This window comes from Pteropus alecto, unplaced genomic scaffold, assembly GCF_000325575.1.
Source record: "Pteropus alecto unplaced genomic scaffold, ASM32557v1 scaffold164, whole genome shotgun sequence".
NCBI classification, from domain to species: domain Eukaryota; kingdom Metazoa; phylum Chordata; class Mammalia; order Chiroptera; family Pteropodidae; genus Pteropus; species Pteropus alecto.
This window is the reverse complement of record NW_006439568.1, coordinates 16,060,359-16,072,406: the sequence shown is the minus strand read 5'-3', so window position 1 is coordinate 16,072,406 and position 12,048 is coordinate 16,060,359. Positions and strand designations below refer to the sequence as shown.

At 40.1% G+C, this 12,048-nt stretch overlaps 1 non-coding gene and 1 pseudogene across 1 annotated transcript; both read left to right on the top strand.

Moving 5' to 3' along the window:
* The first annotated feature begins 1,791 nt into the window (after positions 1–1,791).
* TRNAV-UAC lies at positions 1,792–1,864 on the top strand. Its single transcript has one exon. It is a non-coding gene; the product is annotated as a tRNA-Val (tRNA).
* Positions 1,865–1,873: 9 nt separating this feature from the next.
* LOC112483658 lies at positions 1,874–1,989 on the top strand (annotated as a pseudogene).
* The last annotated feature ends 10,059 nt before the right edge of the window (positions 1,990–12,048 follow it).

The following is a 12,048-nucleotide window of genomic DNA, read 5'->3' as shown; positions in this document are numbered from 1 at the left end:
ATTCACAGTTTGTCTTTTTAAGCAATTCTAATACCTAGAACAATCCTGGAAGAAGGAATAAGAATTAACAATTTTTTTCTCAATGAATTCTGCTGTGCATGTTTCTCCATGATGATTAAAACAATGTACAGTGTCTGCCACTCAGGCTTATAAGATGAATTTAATTAAAGCCAGAAAACATACAAAAAATAAAATTCTCTCTAAGCACCCAGGAGATAGAAAACCATGCCAGTTTGATTTGGGAGCGCTTAGCACATTAGAGAATATAAACACATCTTGCTATCATGATACCCCTATTTAAAATAACCATTTTATCTGGAAACAGATCGTCTCTGGCTCTAGTTTGGATCAGGAATTAAAGTGAGATGATGTCACTAAACTAGGTTTATTAGGTAGCATACTGGCCTTTTATTAAAACGATCACCCTTACTAATATGTTCGCTTGAACATCTCACATGCACCTACTAACGGAATCCATTCTGTCCTTCCTAGATACTCCTGACACCTCAAAAACTGTTCCTCCCACTCTTCCTTATTTCAATTAATTTCAGACACTGTCATCTACCCAGGTGCTCAGGCCAGAAACTTTGTAGTCACCTTCAACCTCTCTATCTTAACTAGGACAGCTTGGTGAGCAGAAGAACCGTGTTCCTTATTTACTACCACAAACAAGGCATTCTAGACCAATCTTTAAATGATTTTTTTTGTGATTAACCATCTCTATATACTTAAGCAAGACACAAACTTTCTAAGCTCAGTTTCTCCACCAATAAATCCATAGATATGGACTATAGAAATGTTTCTGAGGTTCTCTAATACAGTATTGCAATTACATTCATTCAGAGCTTCCTTGGCAAAAAGTTGGTAATTACTGCATGTAATACTTTTTACATGCAGTTTTCCTATGGGTCGGTTTCCTTTTCTATATGCTTTCTAAAGGGTTCTGTGTCTGATTCCATCACAGCTTTCCACATTTTCAAGCACAACTTTCTGTTTATTATCCTTCTAGTAGATGCTTAGATTCCTGAAAATTAAAATTCACACATACACATTATGTCCTTTATTACTTTATCTCTCCTTTCTAGCATAGCACTTAGCATATAGAACATCTAAGACAGAGTTGAAAGCATTTGAATCTTTCCATTCCCACGGGCCACCCTAATTTAAGTCGCCTTCATTCCTCCAGGGGAAGACCAAAAAAGCCTTTTTTTAGCTGTCTGCCCTTAACTCTTTTGCCTTTTTGTATCCCACAGAGCAGTCAGAGCGACCTGCCTACAGCCCTTTCTTAGCATCCCACTGCATTTCGCAAAGGCTCAAAGTCCTCGTGGCTTTTTACCCGACCACTTCACCATCTTAGCTTGTTCCACTCGCATCTCACTCACCTGCTGCAGACACTCCAGCCTCTCTCAGTCCCTCTTCCCTGTCTCCAGACCTTTGATCACACTGCTGTATCTGTCTGGAATCCATGGGAATTAACTTCCAAAGAAAGATATGATATACCTTGAATACTATTGCATGAAATAGTCTTCAGAAGTAGCACATTAACCCTTTATTAAGCTAATCTACCCATAGCTGCTTTTCTAAAGAGAATAAGAAGTTAATAATATGTTGCACTTCAGGAGTATCTTTATCTGCAGTCAGCTAAGTAGAATCTCAAAAATCTTTCGAGCCTAAAGCAAAATTATCATCCGCTTCTGCTGAAATGCAACCACTTCTGGGGTAAAATAGCACAGTGTTTAAACATTTTATTATACTATGCACTGGGGTTAGAATTATCTATGAAGAGGACATGGTTCCATAGTGTAGTGGTTAGCATGTCTGCTTTACATGCAGAAGGTCCTGGGTTCGTGCCCCAGTGGAACCACAGTTCATGGTCTATGGCCATGCCACCCTGAACAAGCTGGATGTCTGAGCTCGGAAGCTAAGCAGGGTCGGGCCTGGTTAGTACTTGGATGGGAGACCCCCTAGGAAGACCAGGTGCTGTAGGCATAAATAATAATAATAATAATAATAAAGAATTATCCATGAAGAGCACCCAAAGGTTGTCACTTGTTAGTGCTATTCTTTGTAGAAATCATAAACTATCCTTCTTGCCCTTTATTCAGCTCCCAAGATCATATTACACTTCTAACAATGGACTATATGGCAACATACTATCTTGTTTCTAAACAGAGAGCTCATACCCCATGAGGCAGTATGGTATTCATGTGGAAATTTCTCAGTGATGATTTCAAGTATTTCTAAGAAGAAAATGTTTATGATTTCAAGTATTTCTAAGAAGAAAATGTTTCAAGTAGAAGAAACAATCACTATGACCTGGTGCTTTCTAGAGATGAAGATTTTAAGAACATATAATGTCATATAGAGCTATAAATGCCTTTCCACTCTAGGTAAAAATCAAATTTTATTTTTCTTCTACTTGCTTAGAAAACCTAGAAATAGCATATACAATACAGTCAGTTTATTTATACTTAAAAGTCTCCTTTCACAAGACTTAATGCTGTCCTTTACCAAAGTATTCTCGAATTAGAGGGAAGTTATATGAATTAAAGGCTATTGGAGGCTTCTTTTCAGGTATTTGTGCCCCGTGTTTGTTAAGTGCTGACGCTGTTAAAATCACTAAATAACGGAGACACTCATGTGTGTATAAACAGACGCTGCCCAAACACCAATCATCAGCAGCTTCCAAACCTGATGAGAATTCTTCTAAACTCGTTATTTAGAAACAGAAACAACAGAAACATTGACCCTTGAAGTACCTGGGAAAGTGGCACACACCTCCGGGTCATTCTGAGCCTCTGCCCTACGAATGTATTTACGTAAGGATTAACTCTCCTGACAACTATCCGGGTTTTGATTTGGGAACAGAATAGGCCTCCGCTACAAAGAGCCACTGGATCACAGACAGTGTGTTCTTTTAATTTACTTCCATAAACAGGCAAAAATTGAAGTCAGCTGTCAGCAGAAACCAAATTAAAGAGCTGAGTGTCAGAGCCGCAGTTGAATCAAGATCAGTTTTGAGAAGGGGGGAGGCTAGATTTTTAAGCTTCCAAAGGAGACATATCGTTAGGTACAAAGCTATGACTTTCGCTTTCACTGTGGTTTAGATGTACCGTGCCTTGTTTACTTTTCAGAAATTAAATTTAGACTGAAACTAATATCATTTCTTAAAAACTTTCCTTACTTAAATGATGTACATGATCTCAAATATAATACAATAAATGCGCAAACCATAACCATCCCTCGTATAATTAAAGTAAACACGGTTCAGTCTGCTAGGCTTGAGGACTCTGAATCTCCTTGATATGGCTCATCGCAAACTCCTAGTGCTTCTTTTACTGATTTTAATGATTAATCAAATTCTGTCCTGGTATTTTTTGCTTCTCTTTTTATCTCACAGTGACCTTGCTTCTATGTCAGTCTGCTGCGACAGAACATTGAGATTATGATTGAGAGAAGAAAGTAAGTGAAATCTCAAGCTTGGAACTTCTGATAAGTCAATCAATAGTACACACACTTATCATGTCAGTTAAGGTACGTGCAGACATTGGTGGTTACGTGCAATGCCTTTAAATTTGGTTAACATAGGTATATTTGTAACTGGGGGTGATATGGCGTAGTGGAGTACACTGGCTGTGGAGTCAGATTTGTGTTTGATTTGCAACTTGGCCATTTAATAGCAAATTAGTTTATTTTTTTATTTTAATTTTCTCATTTGTGAAATAAGGATAATAACGTTTCATCAGGTTGTTTTGAAATGAAATAAGATAATATATATAATATGCTTACATAAAGCCAGACACATAGAAGGCACTCAAAAAATAGTTTTATTATATTATTATTAATAAATTCAGTCGATAGATTGTTAGGGCCTGTACTGTGAGACCGACAAAAGAAGTATGGAATAGTGTTTCTGTTCTGAACAAGCTTATAAGCTAGTTGTTCATTTTAATTATGAAAATAAGCTATAGTGCCTGGAAAGAATAATGTGTCACTCTGTGGGGAAGTGTCTAAATGAGTTGAGGGGTGGGGTAGACAAGAACTATAAGGATCAGAGAAAGAAGAGGCCAGTGTGAGTTGAAAGAGTAGAGAAACACAGCATGGAAGGTGTTGGAATTATGATGAATATTAGAAGTGGCCCTTCCACACTTGGAGTGGTTGAAAGGTGATAGAAATAAACATGGCCTCTTTGAGGAAGAAGCAGCTTCACCAAAGCAGGGTTCATGCTTGGAGTAAGAGGGGCTCAGGCTGCAAGGGGTAGCATTTTCCAAAATGTGTCCTAAGAAAGGGTAGTTTAGCAGGATAATCAAAGATCTCTCTCTCTCTGTCTGTCTGTCTCTCTGTCTGTCTCTCTCTCATTCACACACAAACACTGAAAATAGTTTGTTTCTTGGTCAAATGATTGTGGAATGTTGGGCGAAACAAAGTGAAGCACACATCTCCCTTACACGACTTCTCAGAGATTTAAAATGCCAACGCATGTAATAGAAATGTAATTCACAGTAGTGTTGAAGTATACAGCCTCTAATTTTGCCCTAAGTGTCATACCTTCCGTCAGCGATGAAATACATGTATATACTTCTCTCTTCCTCTTGAAGGAGCTTGTAGCGAGGGAGAAAAGGTGAGACTCAGTAGAGGAACAGACATTAGCAGAGTGCAGAAATGACTTCAGATGCAGAGGGAAGTACTGATTTGGATTATTGCAAAGGCCGGAGAGGGTTGTGTTACTACGAATTCAAAGATGCAAAGACTTTGGGGGAAAGGAAGGTTAGGGAAGAGCTGAGGGTGGGGGACAGGTAATGAACAAGCAGCATAGCAAAGAAAGAAATATTCAGTACTTTATTTTAAGTCGTTTGAGTAAATGCGATGTGTAAAATTCATCTCCCATAATAGCCGAATGCAGTCTGTGCTACACAAAAGCCTTCTGCATCCGTCAGCTTTGTCAGTTAACTTACATATCAATCAGCTGCTAGGTCAGCTGGGCACCGGCTGGTGTAGGGTCGGCTGGGATAGCTCATCTCTGTTCCACATGGCCACTATTCGCCGTTGGACTAGACCGGGCTCATTCATTTCTCTAGAGAGACCAGAAACACTCAGCATCTCTTGAAGCCTGAGCTGGCCCATTGTCATTTCCCAGCTTCCTGTTGGCCAAAGCAAGTCATAGTATAGCAAAGATTCAAGGGGTGGGGAAATCGTCTTCGTTTTTGATGGGAAGAGCTGCAAAATCACATTGTAGAGGGGTGAATATAAATGGAGAGAATTGTGGTCATTTGTACAAGCAATTTACGATATCTTACTCAAATAATTTTCTGAAAATGTACAGGGACTTTGTTTATACTTGATAGAAAAAGAACAGCATGCTCAGAAAGCTGAACCAACTCAGGAGAATAAGTACCTATGAGCCAAGAGTGCCCTTGAGAAGATAAGCCATTTGTGCAGTCACCATTCCATTTTCTATAAGTCAGGAAATGGGGTGCTGAGCCAATATTGCTTAGCTCTTAGGGACACTCTGACACCAAATCAGAGATGACTTAGAGATGAGTATTGCAAATGTCCAAAAAGTTATTACAGGAAACACTGTGCTCCCAGTTTATTTGACCATGGAAAATTTCTCTCCTTCTCTTCTCCTCTCCTGTTCTCTCCTCTTCTTTTTTCTCCTCCATTGTTTGCTCCTCTCCTCCCTTCCCGTCTCTTCTCCCTCGCTCTACTTCTCATAGGACTAAGAAGTGGAAATAGTATGGGAAATCGTATAATATTAAAATGAAGCATTTCATCCAAGCTTGTAGGCAGCGGCCTACAATTTTCTTTGGAAAATTGAGGACACAAAGTTTATGATCAAATTTGGGAGGATTCATCTTTGGACAGCATTGTTTGGTTGGTCAGAAGGAAGCCCTGTTAATGAAAGTGTGAAGTAAGTTACACTAGCAATTTCTAAAAGAATTAAGACAGGTACAAAACAAAGGTATACCTGCCTGCTGGTACCCAGGCACCAAGGACATTCCACAGATGTTTATTAACTAACTGTTCTGGGGACATCCATGGGATTGGATGGTTTTCGAAGGGATTCAACCAATAAAAAGCCCTGATCAGGCTTCATTTTGTAAGCGATGTTGCCCATATGTTTTTTCCCCTCTAAGCATCAGAAACATGAATTCAGACGTCAGTTGGGTTCAATTGATTCAAGTATATTTTTTTAATGATAGACGAGAGGCTCTTTTAACTCCAGACTTCATAAAGATAAAAAAGAAAGGTAAGAATGATTGAATCCTCTCCATGAAATGAACTATATACACAGTTAAGTGAACAGTTAACTTAAACACACATCATGACAAACAGTTATTACTACAGTATAATTCCATTGTAAATTCTAATCACCCTTTATTAGGCTTTAAGAATCAGTTCTTGTCCTCTCTAAAGTAATTTACTTAATTGCTTATTCCTGTATCTTTCATTTTTCCTGGTTGGCATCAATCATTGGTAATTCTGTCTCTCATGATTCTTATATGTGAGTTGCGCATAGGCAAAAATATTTGACGGAATTTTTAGGTGCTTTGCCACAATTCTTCAAACAAATAGAACCTATATTTTTTTCCAGCACTTTCTAGTTCTTTTCCTATATTGCTATTATACAGATATACCCTGGAAACTCAAGCCCCATTCATTCTGCAAATTATACCCATTGTGCCTGATCAGCTGCTCTGAACGGGCATGCTATAAGATATAGCATTTTGACAAGAGGGTGTTTACAGACCTTTCCGCAAAAGAATTTCACTATGAGTGCTAACTTCAAAAGTTGTTCTCACCTCATTTTTCCCTACGTAATATGTATATTCAGTTTCTTCATAGTTATTTCTTTTGTGGTACTCTAAAACATACCCCTAACATCTCCCCAAGTAGCCATGGTTTCAGGTTTAAAATATCAATACATTGTTAGATGATTTTTTTTAACCATTCATGTTCATTCTAGGTATCACAGACACATTCATATACACAATCAATAAAAAAACAATAATTAATAATAGCAAACATTTATTGAGAGTGTATTGTGTGCCAGGCACTGCGTTAAGAGCTTTTAGATGCATTAGCTAATTTAATCTATACACCTAAAGTTTATTCTTCACTCACTAGCTAGAGTCATCTTTTAAAAGTGTAGATCTAACCAATCAACCTGCTTATAATATTTTTTAAATTAAAATCTGACTCCTTTACCATGCCCTACAAAGTCCTCCATCATCTCCCCTTTGCCCATCTCCCCACCTTTATCCTCTCCCTTGCTCACACTAGCTTTCTTTCCCAGCAGCCTTTGCATCTGGCTTTCCATCATCCTAGAACACTCTTCTCCAGACTTTCTCACAAGACTGCCTCCTTTGCATGATTTGGGTTTTTAGCTCAAGCGTCATCTCTCTAGAGAGGCCTCTGGGACCATCCTAACTAAAGTATCATGCTGTCTCCCTCTATTGCTCATTCTCCATCCTGTCAGCATGCTTTATGTTCTTCATAGAATGTAGGATTATCTGAACTTATCTTTCATATTCATTTGTTTACATGCTTCTATCTGTCCATCCACACTCAAATGTTAGTCCCAGTCAAGGATGGATTTGTCTCTGTCCTCTTCACGGCTCTGTCCTCTGTACCTAGAACACTAAATCATCTTTTTATTAAATGAACACTTAGCGACGACAGTGGTATTGGTTTTCTTCCAAATCATGTTTGTGCTAAGTAATTTTTCCACAGTCACACAGATGATACATTTGATCTTGAACAAGTCACTTAGTCCCAATTTGAACTCAAGATGTCTCAAGTCCAAATCCCACGCTTTTAACACCTTTGCTACCTTGTATGATGTTTTAATACTTCTATTCTGTGTAAAAGCCGAACAATACCACCCCACTCCCTTTTCAGTAATAATTGACTGGATAAATTGATACAAAAAGAGGGCTATTTTACTCCCATGTCTTATCCTGGATCTGAAGAGAAGAGTACCCAAATATTCTGGATTGTCATAGAACTTTGCTTTGATTCTGGAGGACTTGTGAGAGAAGGCAGGGAGAAGAGGAAAGAAAGTGAACTAAGAGGTTTGGAGCCCCTGACATTCGGGAGGCATGTGTTAAATGTTACGATGATTAATACTTACGCCGTTCGTGACTAACACCACTGTTCAGATGGAGACACGGCGATTTGGAGAGTTAAGAAATGACACACAGCTTGGTAATAGTAGAATATGAATGTTGTTCTGTATGAGTCCAAACTCCATGAATTTTCCATGGCACCAGCATCTTAATGAGTGGTAGCAGTGTTCTTAAGAGTAAAATGTGAAGATTTTTACTGTTAACACCAGCTACGTTTCTTCTTTTTCACTGACATTTGAATATTCCCAGAATATAACATGATATTTCTTTATCAAAACCCTGACTTCCCTCTTGTTCAGTAATAACAGAAAGTTATGCCAAATTAAATAAAGCCACATTACTTAAACAGGCTCACCAAAAGCAAGCCAAACGGCTGGACAGTGCTCAGCAGTGGATGCAATTTTGAATCTCCCAGGCAACTAAGGAATTTATTTTTCCCTGTGGTGATGTAAAACATGAACTCTCTTTTCTTTTATAAAATGAATCAAGCCAGATCTGTGTGGCCATTTTACCTAGAATTCAACAACTGGTCCCAAATCTGTCAAGTAGAACTGGACTTCAGTTAAAAAAGCATTTTATTCACGGTCACATGGATGACGAAGCCGCTTACAAAGGCTTTTTAACTAAAGCCCGGGTTTGAGGCTCCTCCTGCTTTTGTGGAAGGTGGACCGAGGACCCACATGCGTGTGTCACATGACACCTGCCTATGTCACAGGACCAGCCTAGAACCGTCAAAGCTTGGAATTGACGTGAAGGAAACTTCTGTTTGAGGGAATATCTGCTTTTTCTGATTTCTCAGGGTGCTTGATGAAGGTCCCCCTGAATTTAGAGATAATAGCACAGTTCAGCTCGTTGTCCCCCACGGAACCAGGACTTGCAGACAGTGACAAGGCGAAAGGTCTTTTGGTGCCCTGCCTCAGAACTGTCACCGTGAGAAGCAAGGTCGTGTGAAAGGCATCCGCTCGCATTCGACAGCATCTCTTCCTGCTGGCAGCTTTGAGTTTCCTGATGGAGCATCTGTTCTCCCATCTTCTGGGAGCAGAGCTCTTACTTCATCCACGACGTCTATCTTCTGGCAAGCGGCTCGCCCTGGACTTAGACCCTTTTGAAACTGTTTCCCTTCTTCCTCATATTTCCAAATGAAACCACTTCCCTGCAAGTGCTCTCCTGGCAGCCTCAAGAAGACACATTTAGACACTCTGGTCCAGCCAGAAGGTCACCCGTGACAATAAGCAGCAAACAAAACTCAGATGCGCAGGCATGGGGGAGTGCTGACACACGGCGTTGTTGGCCCCCTCCCCGTCGGAGCCAGCTGTCCACGTCCATGCTGACAGCTAACAGAAGTCTCTGAGCACTCTGCCTAAAGCCACGTCCCAGGGTCATCTGGTGCCACAGAGCACCCATCACACTTCTATTAACACGGGGCTGCTCTCTGCTCCTTTCAATGGAATGCTCTTCTTTCTGAGGTTCCTCGACAAACAAATGAACAAAAAGTTCTACAGCTGAGCTCTTAAACGATTCTTGCCTTCTAGAAAACCTTTGGGGTTTGGTGCCTGGAGAGGTGATACTGCTTTGCTGCTGTCTCTATAAAATCTAGTCTTGATTTTTTTTTTTTTAATAAAGCATGGCATTATTTTGATCATGACTTAAAATTCCGTGGTACTTAAGCTCTTCAGTATCATCCTTTCCTGGTTATGGACTGAAAATTGTCTTCTGGGAGGCCAAACCCTGTTTCTTACCTCCAAACCACTTGGAAAGAACCCGATCCTTTCTTCACGAACAAACCACCTTTGAATCTATCACATCCCTCCCTCTGGTCTTTAATTCAGGTGTGCTCTCCTCTCCTTCCGTGGCTGTAGTTAAAGGTGTTGGCCCTTTCTTGATTCATCCTCTCAAACGTCTGCTCTTCTCAGGGTCAGGCCAAGGGTGTAAGTCGACTCAGCCACTCTGGTCTTTGGCACAGCTCACCTCCAGACCAATTATGGTTTCTGTTTTCTTCTATAGGTTTCTGAGTTTAGACTCTAAAATATGTTGGTAGGCTGGATCATCAGGATCTTGAGATACTATGCAGTTGTTAAAAAACATGTGTTTGGTCAACAGTATGGGTGTTAATGTAAAAAAAAGCCTGAGATATATTCAGTTAAAAAAATTAAAGGAAGTTGCAGAAAAGGAAAGTGGCTTATATTACATTTTTATCTACTTTGTGTTCAAAATACACACTTTTAATTACAAAAGTAGTACATATTCATGGAAACATTAAAAAAAAAAAAACACACACTTCTTGAATGGCCATGAGTGAGAGGGAAATTTTTACTTTTCACTTTATATAATTGTGGTTTCCTTGAATATGTACCATAAGGATGCATTTAAAAAATAATTTAATAATAATAATAAATTGATGGAGGGCTACTCAGATGTCATAGTGAGGTTGGCTATAGACTAAAGGACTTTTAGCTTTGTTTTTCCCCTGGGTCAGTAGTTACATCTACTTTCAAAGTAGCCCCTTGTTGATAAATGCCAGCCTATATGTCTTCATGATCTGCTGTGCATTTAGATAAAGCACAACGCTTCTTCTCCCCTTCAGATTCTGAGATACAACTTTCACCGACACCAAAGGTGCTGCCACACCACCCTTTCTCTGGCTCCTTTGTGCAGCTTTTTCTCTCTCTGTGCCATGAAGGTAGATCTGGCAAATTAGCCTCTATTGGCACCCCACCCTTGATCCATGAGCCCGAGACTGCAGAGACTTTTTCTTCCTCTTGCCTTTCTTAGTGTGTCGTAAAGATCACTCAGGGGCTGACGAGCCAGACCATCTGAAACCAGGCACCTTGTCTCAGCCATCAGGAAGAGGCTGCAGCTTGAGAACTGTTCCCAGGCTGCAGCTTGAGAACAAGTAGGGACTATAGATGGGAATAAGCAAACAGAGCAGGTTCTCCAGAGGCTCTGGTGACAGTGATAGTTTGGGAAGTGATTGAATAAAGTAGGGTGAGTGGCACCAGGAAGTCAAGTTATGGCAGATTGGCAATGGACGTTGTGCTGCAGCCAAGAGATGCAGAAGCCAAAAACTAGGCCTCCGGACCCTATTTTGGCTGATTATTAAGAAAAAGATGAGGATGAGGGCTCGATGATCAGCAATAGAGCACAAGCTCAGAGAAAGCACTAACCGTAGGGCTGACTCATGCTGAGTTGCTTCATGGGCCAGACTCAGCCCGCTTTGAACTTCCAGCTGAGGAAGGATGGGTCCCACTGCCCGAAGCGAGAGTGAGTCTGTAGGTCAAGCAGGCCAAATTGTGAGAGAGCAGAAATTTGAAAGGCAGTTTAGTCAATACATTATATCAACCAGAGTGGGGGATGAAGGCCAGTTCGAGGCCATTTAGCACAAGCCACAAGTGGGGCCGATGTCAGCCTGCTGCTGACATCAATTAAAAAGTTTAGAAAAAAGATAAAATCCATTCATTTTGCATGTCTTCTGCACGTTTATTAAACATTCGGAACTCGAATCCAGTGCACGTCCTGAAAGTCTCAAGTCACGAAGCAAAATAAACAAATACAATCAACTGAACAAATAAACAAAAACACCAGGATGGTATCCTGTAATCTTTGATGGGAAAAGTGATGACATGTGTGGAGCCCACCATGAGACCCATCCACAGCATTTAACCCTGGTTGCAATTTTCTCTTTATGTCTAGATTAGGGGAACACACCCATTTTCCTTAAATCATATTTAATTTGTTTCTTGGAAATTCTAATGTGTTCCAAGAGAACAACTTCCCTACTGCCAACATCTCCTCTTGGCCTGATGATTCTCGTCTCAGGTTTTGAGACGTCCGTTTCACGTCTTAACGTGATGTGACTCACTTCTTGGTCAGATGGCCTGGATAAATTGCAGTGTTTTTTCCCATTCTGGGATTGAACGTC